This window comes from Macrotis lagotis, chromosome X (assembly GCF_037893015.1).
Source record: "Macrotis lagotis isolate mMagLag1 chromosome X, bilby.v1.9.chrom.fasta, whole genome shotgun sequence".
Classification (NCBI taxonomy): Eukaryota; Metazoa; Chordata; class Mammalia; order Peramelemorphia; family Peramelidae; genus Macrotis; species Macrotis lagotis.
In genome coordinates, this window is record NC_133666.1 from 655,143,611 (window position 1) to 655,152,893 (window position 9,283).

The following is a 9,283-nucleotide window of genomic DNA, read 5'->3' on the forward strand; positions in this document are numbered from 1 at the left end:
GGATATAGGGGTCCTAAAAAAGCTAGGACAGATTTTTGAGCCTAGGATTATCACTTTGTGGTGATACTTGCCTGTTTTTGACTTATTGGGGGGGGGGGGAGTGGCCTGACATATTAGGTCTGTTGGCACCCTGGTAAGGTATCTATTAAGGGATTTTTGGCTGGCATCCTGATGTCTGTCTTTGTCTTGGTTGTGTTTATGGGACTCTCTAATGTGAAAAAAGCAATATGGGTTTGCCCTGGAGTCTCTGGTATCTCTCTGGTAGGTAGTTTCGAGGTACTCTGAGTTGATTTATATGTTTTGTGGTTGTTTAAATTGCATGCACTTTGTGGTAAAGGCAGAACCAAACTTTCAGCTGCCTCTTCCTGGTCAGTTTGCTTGCCATGTCTCTAGGTCCTGCTTGGCAAATCTCCCCTTCCTCTTCTCACTCCCCTCCAGCATCTCATTGTCTCCCTCTCCCCTTCTCTCTGTTTCATAAAAAAGGAAATAGGGGAAATTAGATTTTTTTTCCCAAAAAAACTCATGATTCAGCACCACGGGACAGATTTTCCTGAAAATCATGTTATTTTAGGAGAAAAGGTTTCTATTTTTCTCTTCCTAACTTTTAAGTTCTGTTCTGACAGTTCTGTGACTAGCATTAGGAAATTTCATTCCTCCCTCTTTCTCATTTTCTGGGTCTTAATTGACTATTTCCAGGTGCCTTTTATATTTCTCTAGTTGTAATTCACTGGCAGGGATTTGTTTCTCTGTCCCTCCTCCTTATCCCCTTCCCAGCCACTGAGAGCAGTGAGTGAAGGGCAAAAGTTATTGTTTGGATTGGCCAACTGGCCTTTCTCTACATGTGTCTAAAATCACCTTCCCCTTTCCCCTTTCTCAGTGGTAGAGGAGAGTCTCCCAAATGACTAGTTGATTTTTTGAGGGGCTATTTTATTTTAACAAAAGTTATTAAATATTAAGAACTTTTCTATGTTTGGATTGACTGGTTGTGACTTTCCTACCTCCCTCTCTTAACTTTCTCTTTCTCTCTTATCCCATTTCACATTGCAGGTTTTTCTCCTGGATTCCTCACTTTGTCTCTGTAAATCTAAAAAAAAGATAGCACAGTTTAGTTGCTATTTTGAAACTCAAGTTTGTTTTAAGAAAATAGAACTCAAAATAATAGAGAAATATTTAGGCTCAATTGAGTATTTTAAAGGTTACAAATTAAAGATTATTTTATGTAAAATATTCTGTTGCTTTAAAAAGTATATTGTGAACATTTTGAATTATAAACATTTAAATTGTGCTGTTAACAACAAACAATGAATGAAGAAAATATAACTAAACTAAATCTCTTATGTATTATTATTGCTTGTTGTAACTATACATTAATTTGAAGAGTTAGAGTGCTGGTCCTGGAGTCAGGAGTACCTGAGTTCAAATCTGGCCTCAGACACTTAATAATTACCTAGCTGTGTGACCTTGTGCAAGTCACTTAACCCCCCATTGCCTTGCAAAAAAACAAAACCAAAAAAAAAAAAAAAAACCAGATTTAATGTAGGATTATTTCCAGTGATAAAGTTAAGACAAAAGAATGTATTGAGTGTTCTTAAAGTCTTGGTGAATTTTATCATTGGGTATCATTCTTAAGCAAACAGATCCTTTTTTAAAACACTGTTTGGCTCAAGGAAAGTGACACTTAGAAATTTTTTGATAATTAAAGACATTGCATATGGAAGAATTGGGGGGGGATTAATTTATTAAACAAAGATGAATTTTATATCAACTTAGGTTTGATAAATTCCCATTGTAAAGATTTATTTTTGCTTTAAGATTGAATAAGAAGGGGCAGCTAGGTGGCGTAGTGGATAAAGCACTGGCCTCGGAGTCAGGAGTACCTGGGTTCAAATCTGGTCTCAGACATCTAATAATTACCTAGCTGTGTGGCCTTGGGCAAGCCACTTAACCCCATTTGCCTTGCAAAAAAAAAAAAAAAAAAGATTAAATAAGAAAAAGATATCTATAACTTTACAAGCTCACAATATATCATAAAGGTTTTATAATTGTGTTTTTTGCATCAGGAATATTTATTGCTGCTTTTTCAAAGAGAAACACTCAGGAAAAAAGCATACACAAGAAAAAAGGCTGGTTTTTTGTGTGATTTTAGTAGGGTTACTAAATTTTCAAATTCATAAGCTAATTTATTGCAATAACATGATAATATTGCTTATAGTTTTCATAGAAAATTGAAAGTTGCCATTGCAATGCTAAATCAATTATTATTGAGTTAATATTAAAAGTACCTAGAATTACTGTAATAATTACAAGGAGAAAGGATCTTGCTATTTTGATCTAAATTTCTTGTCATTCCATGGTATAAGTAAATGTTATGTTGATATTTTGAAATTATCATATGTATAAGATTAGGATCATGAAGAAATAAAACTTTCTTTCTGAGATTGATGTGAGTATATTTGGGTGGAAGTAAATAAATTTATGAAAAAAATTTTAAATCATTAAGATAAGCTTAAAGTTAAGAAAACCTCTATGTTGCTTTGTTTTGTTTTAAGAAATGAATTTTCAGAAATGTTATGTTTGGGTATGAAGGATAATAATTCATATGCTATCTTACTTGGAATCTAATGTATTTCATGTTGTTTGTTACATCTGAAATTTAAAACACCTGTAGATTTATATGCCAATTATTTGAAAGTCACCTAAAGACATTATAATTGTTTTAAAAGAATTCTGGAAGCAATGATTTATTGCTTATTTAAATATGTATAAAATAATTTGTGATACTTTCTCGTTGTGCCAGGGTGTGTGTGTGTGAGGATGAACATAGCCTCAAGGTCAACTACTGCACTGATGGCAAATTCTTTGATTTGAAAAGGCTACAAAGTGGAGGGAGTGTTGGTACAGGATCTCCTGTTTGCAGATAATTATTCCCTCAATGCCACCTCCGAAGTTCAGATGCAATAAAATATGGATTAATTCTCTGCTGCTTGTGCTCATTTTGGTCTAACCATTAACACCAAGAAAACCCAGGTGCTCCATCAGCCAGCACCACATCACTCATATGTGGAACCATCGATTACAGCAAGTGGAGAAGTTCCAAGTACTGTGAACAAGTTCCCTTATCTTGGCAGTTTCCTTTCCAGTGAGATACTTGATGACAATGAGGTTGACACATTGCCAGAGCTAGCTCAGTATTTGAGAGGCTCTGAAAGAAAGTGTGGAAGAGAAGAAGGATTAGACTGACTACCAAACTGAAGGTCTACAAAGCCATTTGCTGACCTCATTGCTATGTACCTATGAAACCAGGACAGTCTACCAGCACCATGTCAGGAAACTGAATTGCTTCCATTTAAATCTTCTTAAAAAGATTCTGAAGATCACTTGGCAAGATAAGATAGCAAACACTGAGGTCCTTTCTTGAGCTAAACTGCCTAGCCTTCTAACATTACTACAGAGAGTGGAACTATGAGGGGCTAGACACATTGTTAGGATGTCAGACAAAAAAGTTATTTTATGGAGAACTCACATGGGGCAAGTGCTCACAAGGGGGTCAGAAAAATGATACCAAAATACCCTGAAGATCTCATTGAAGAACTTTGAAATTGATTGTAGAGCATGGGAGACATTGGCACAGGATCACCCAGTACAGTACCTCATCAGTGAGAGTGCTGCACTCTATGAGGAAGGCAGAATTGAAGTAGCTCAAAGGAAATGTGACCCACATAAGTTTAGAGTATCCACCCCAGGTGTTCACATCGACTATATATGCCCAACCAGTGGTAGAGCATTCCGAGCTTGTATTGGTCTGATCGGTCACAGTTGGACACGCTGTAATATGTCACAAACAAGTTGATGGACATAATGAAGGACAAGAACCAACCAACTAATAATTAATATTTGATCCTTGTGAGTTGAGTTCACCTGAAGCTCTGATTATTTGGAATTTGCTATTTAAGATCTTATGGGATTGTTGAATTGACATTATTCTGTTGGACTCCAGATATGATCAGGAAAGGAATTGCCATTGCTCTACAGATGCCAGTAACCCTATGGAGTTTTGGATATGGTGCTGAAGTCGATAGGATTATTGGGACAAGATTAAGAGAGTGAACGTTTAGTATATTTTGAGGTTGAACTCTTTTGACTCTATTTCCCAAATATGACACTTGGAAATGTCTCACCTGGCAGACTTATTTAAAGCATTTGGCCAACCCATATGACCTCTGCCTGGAAACTGATATCTAAATATGTGAAGGGATTTTTCCTTTTCTAATGTCCCTGATCTTTGTGGTAAATTTTTATAATCAAGTCAGGTGATTAATATAAAATCAACTGTAAAAATTTATGTCATTTTCTAATAACCAGTTAAGCTAATGTATAGATTTGGCATCTGTTGTTGGTCACATGTTGCTATAATCTATTTTAAAATATTTTTTAAAGAAAATGCATTTTCAATTAAGAATTTTTTATTTTTTTAAATATTAGCAAAAGGATAAAACTTTTATTTGTAATCACTTCTTGTGTACTCTCTAAAACAGTTGCTCTAAAGTGATTATCAAATGGATATGTTACAAACTCAAAACTAATATAGTAGATCTTTAAAGAATTCACTTCTGCAGTGGAATCCTCATTTTTATGAAAGTTTATTTTGTTGAGTAAAATAGCATCCTCCAAATGGTAGAATGAATAAATAAATGAATAAGATAATGCCAAAACCAAAACTAGTTTAATTCTCAGAATTTTCTATTTGTAAGGTCTATGTGTGACAATTGGCAAATCAAAAATTTTGTGTTGAGATATTTCTTTTGCTGGAAAGGAAAATATCTACAAGTAACCTCAATATTCTTGGAAAAACTTAGTCATTGACAGACTCTAGAGATGCAGAAACACATCAGATGTCTCCATAAGAAAAAAGAAATAGGGGGCACAGTGGTTAGAGTCCAGAGGATCTGAGTTCAAATCCTATCTTAAAACTAGCTGTGTGACCTTGGGCAAGTCACTTAACCCCACTGCTTACAAAAGAAAAAAAGAAATGGACCAAAAGTCTGTGTTATTTATTTATTTTTCTGCCTCTTGTGTATATTTGTACAGATTATTTAACCAAAGGGAACTACCCCCTTTTGATCTTTGTAACTTTCCCCTTGATTCTGTAAATGTGTCATCCACCTTTATGTCCCCCCTTATAGACAGACCTCATATTTGTTGCCTGTCCATTCTTCTAGTGACCCTAGGTCTTCAAAAGATGCTATCTCTCCTTCCAATATGTCCCTCTTTTTTTCCTTTCTATACTTCTTTAGCTAATCTATAACTGACATAATGACACCAGCTGTGATGAAAATCTTGTCAACTTAGAAATTAAGACACTTAGGTATCTTCCCCTATGCTAATTACAAAATCAGGAGAACAGTGATCAATCTCCCAGCATCCTGATCATTATCCTGCTGAATTTGTATTAACTAGGTGTCTTAATTTCTGACTAAGTTGGCAAGGTGACTGATAATGAAAGGGTGAGTATTCTCTAAAAAAATCAATCTTTTTGCCAGGATCATAGTTTTGAGAATCAATGATCAGGATGCTGGGAGAGACAAGAAGAGATAGATAGAATTGTACAAGGATGATAGTCTTTGAGGAGCATTTGAGCAAATTAATATTGCACAGTCTTTATAGTCAGCTCACAAAAGAGGTTAATAATTTTCCCTATTTTCTGTTTTTATATCAAAGTCCAACTCTTTGCCAGTTAGAGGATGATTATTGCCTTGATGGCCACCACCCTAGAGGTTATAGGTAAGAGCTTAAAAAATAAAACTTAAGATGTGTAAGCTCTATTTTCTGTCATTTTTTTTTTGCCCCTTTAGGATTTTTGCAATTTAGATTTCACAGGAGTAAAAAGAGGGAGACCTTGATTTGGTGATAGGAGGGGGGTTGCACTGATGAATTTCCCATAAGTGAAGAAATGCATTATTATATAAAGGGAGACAGGGACCTTGCCCTAGATATTGTGTATAGGGATTTAGTCCTTGAACAGACCACGCACTCTGCCTCAGGAAGGGGTGGAGTTGGAAATCCTGCAGGTATGTGAGATAGTAGGGCAAGAACAAAAGAAAGAGACAGAGGAAAACAGAAAAGGAAGGTAAGGGTAGTGGTGGGCTGAATAATATGAGGATAGGGCTCCTGCCAGTAGGAATTGGCATTTTTCTGGGAGTGAGGCACAATGTAAAAGGAGAATCCAGGGGACAAGTTTTACAATGCAGGGGCAGAAACTGAATAGAGTGAAGAGCACAGAATGGATACCTCAGAAGTATTGATTACATGAGGAATGGGATGATGTTTGTCCTTCGGTCTCAAAGAAGACCATGACATTAAGGGAGGTGATGCCATGACAAGCACATGAATTGGATATAAGTAAGGGGGTGTGCTGTGCTAAGTCACCAGGCTTACTTTCTCCTCCAGAACCATCTAGGCCCAGTGGCCAGATATGAATCGGGATAACTGAATGGTTAGTTAGGTAAGTGGCACAATGGATAATAGAGTGTTGATTCTGGAAGACCTGAATTCTGGGAAGACCTGAATTCAAATCTAGACCTAGTTCCTTACTATGTAACCCTAGACATATCTTTACCTCATGAGGAATGTAGAGAATCCAGGACTAGATTAGCATATAGAGATCACAATCTAGAGAAAGAGGGTGTAGACTAGACAGAAAGAGATAGAGAGTGAATGAGAGAAATTCTCTCTGAAAATAGGTGCAAAAAATGAAAATTTTAAAGCTAATGAAAATGATTTAAAAGAGAGGAGGACCCTACTTGGCTAACTAAAAGAGGAGAAGAATATGCTATAAAAGCAGATAAAAGCAAAAAAGGAAAAGGAACCAATAAGCAAAAATAAAGGTATGTAAAAACAATCATTTTGATCTAAAGTAAAACAAAAGAATATTAAGTAAGATGTGAAGTTTATTCTTTAAGATTTACCAAGAAACCTATAGGCTGGTAGTCATTATGGAAGCAACCACCCCATTAAAGTAAGAAGGAAGTATTTATACATGAGAGACAAGGAAAATCATTTAATCTCTTTGGTGGTCTGTGAATCTGATTACAGATATGCTCACAAAAATGTCATCCTTACATTGTTATCTTTTTAAAAAGAAGATGACTTGTTATCTCCTTCCTGCATTAATATCTAACAAAAGCTAGGAATCTATGTGGTTCTTAAAAAAGATAACTAGCCAGGTTTCCCAGTGTTCTAATTATCTGTCTTCCTGTGATTGTTAAAAACAATTAATAATAGGAGAGATAGAAATTCCAAATTAAAAAAACCCTTATGAACTGAGAATTTAGAATTTGGCCAGTAGCATAGACTGTAAAAATTATTAACTTTGACAGGTAAAAGATGGAAGGAGGGATTCAGGGGTGAGGGAAAGAGAGTTCCTTGGAATAAGTCCATATAGTAAAAATATATTTGAGGAGAAAGGAAAAAATCCATAAATTGTAGCATCAGGAAAATTTCTTGAAAGAGGTGACCCTTGAGCTAAGCCTTGAGGAAACTAGGATATAGTGAGAGACAAAGGGGAGGAAGTAAAGAATTTCAAGCGTGGAGAGGACAGCAGAAGAGAGAGTGAAAAGTTGGGGATGCACTCATTAATAATTTAGTTTTACAGAAATATCAAGCAAGTTACAAAAACTGATGTAAGACTGAAAGAGTGTGTCATTGTGAAGGTTTTCAGTAAGAGCTTAAAGACTTGGAGCAGCTAGGTGGCACGGTGGATGGAGCACCAGCCCTGGAGTCAGGAGGACCTGAGTTCAAATATGACCTCAGATCCTTAATAATTACCTAGGTGTATGGCCTTGGCAAGCCACTTAACCCCATTTGCCTTGAGAAAAAAACCTAAACAAAAGAAAAAAGTAAATTGAAATAAATGTTTAAAAAAAAAAAGAGAGAGTTTAAAGACTTGATTTCTTATCCTAAAGCTAACAGGGAGCCATGGAAAATTTTTTGAGCCAGGGAACATGACCAGTCCTTTGCCATAGGAAAACTATAAATATTATATAAAGATGTACTATTGAGGGAGACAGATTAGAGATAGGGAGACTAATCTAATTGAAAAGTGATAAAAGGTCTATACTAAGATAGTCACAGGAGGAGTGGTGAGAAGGGGTAGATTTGAGAAATGATGGGAAGCTAAGTCTTCAGGTCTTGGCAGCTAATTGAATGCAGGAGTAAAGACAAAGAAAGAATCAAGGATGACTCAAAATCTAATGTTTGTTCTTCTTACCTAAATAGTGTTGGACTAAGGGTTAGTAGTGCCTTCTAATTATCTGGCACTGTGTTCTAATGATGTAGGTGAATCCATTAAGGTGACATTTGAAGGCAAGGGAATGAATGGGATTGCTAAAGAAGAGAGTTTAGAGAGGAAAATGAAGAAAATCAAGTATAACTTTCATAATATCAACAAAGAAATGTGTGAAGGCTTACAAAAATATTACAAACCCCATTACAAACTTCCCCCCCCTTCTTTGTATCATGGGTCTAAAATACAGTCCATGTGAAACCCACAGAAAGGTATCCTGACACTGTGTTATCTAGGGAGGAAATGTGATGATGATGTTTACCCTTCATTCTTTTTTTTAGTTGTTTTTTTTTTTGCAAGGCAATGGGGTTAAGTGGCTTGCCCAAGGCCACACAGTTAGGTAATTATTAAGTATCTGCGGCAGGATTTGAACTCAGGTACTCCAGACTCCAGGACCGGTGCTCTATCCACTGCACCACCTAGCCGACCCTTTATCCTGCATTCTTGAAGAAGACCATGACATCAGGAAGGTGAAGCCCTGACAAACAAGTGAATTGGATTTGGGGGGGACGGGGCAGGGGTGTTCTAAGTCACCAGTCTCATTTTCTCCTCCAGAGCCATCTGGGTCCAGTGGCCAGATATGAGTCAGAATGACTGGAGAAAGCCCTGAATGTGAAGCAATCAGGATTAAGTGACTTGTCCAAGGTCACACAGCTAGCAAGTCTGGTCAAGGGGTCAAATTTGAACTCAGGTCCTCCTGACTCCTCTACACCACCTCGCTGCTCCCTTGGGTTATGGAAGGAAATGTGATGTCTAAATTTCCCACCAGATGGCACTCCACTTTAAGCCACACTCACAGTAGTTTGTCAGAATCATGTGAGGGATGTATATGGGATTGTCATCCTAAAATGCATTATTTCCACTGGCTACCAGCAGACTCATCCTACAGATACCTAATTCCCATTTCACTGCAGAATAATTGTTTCAAATATTTACTATAAT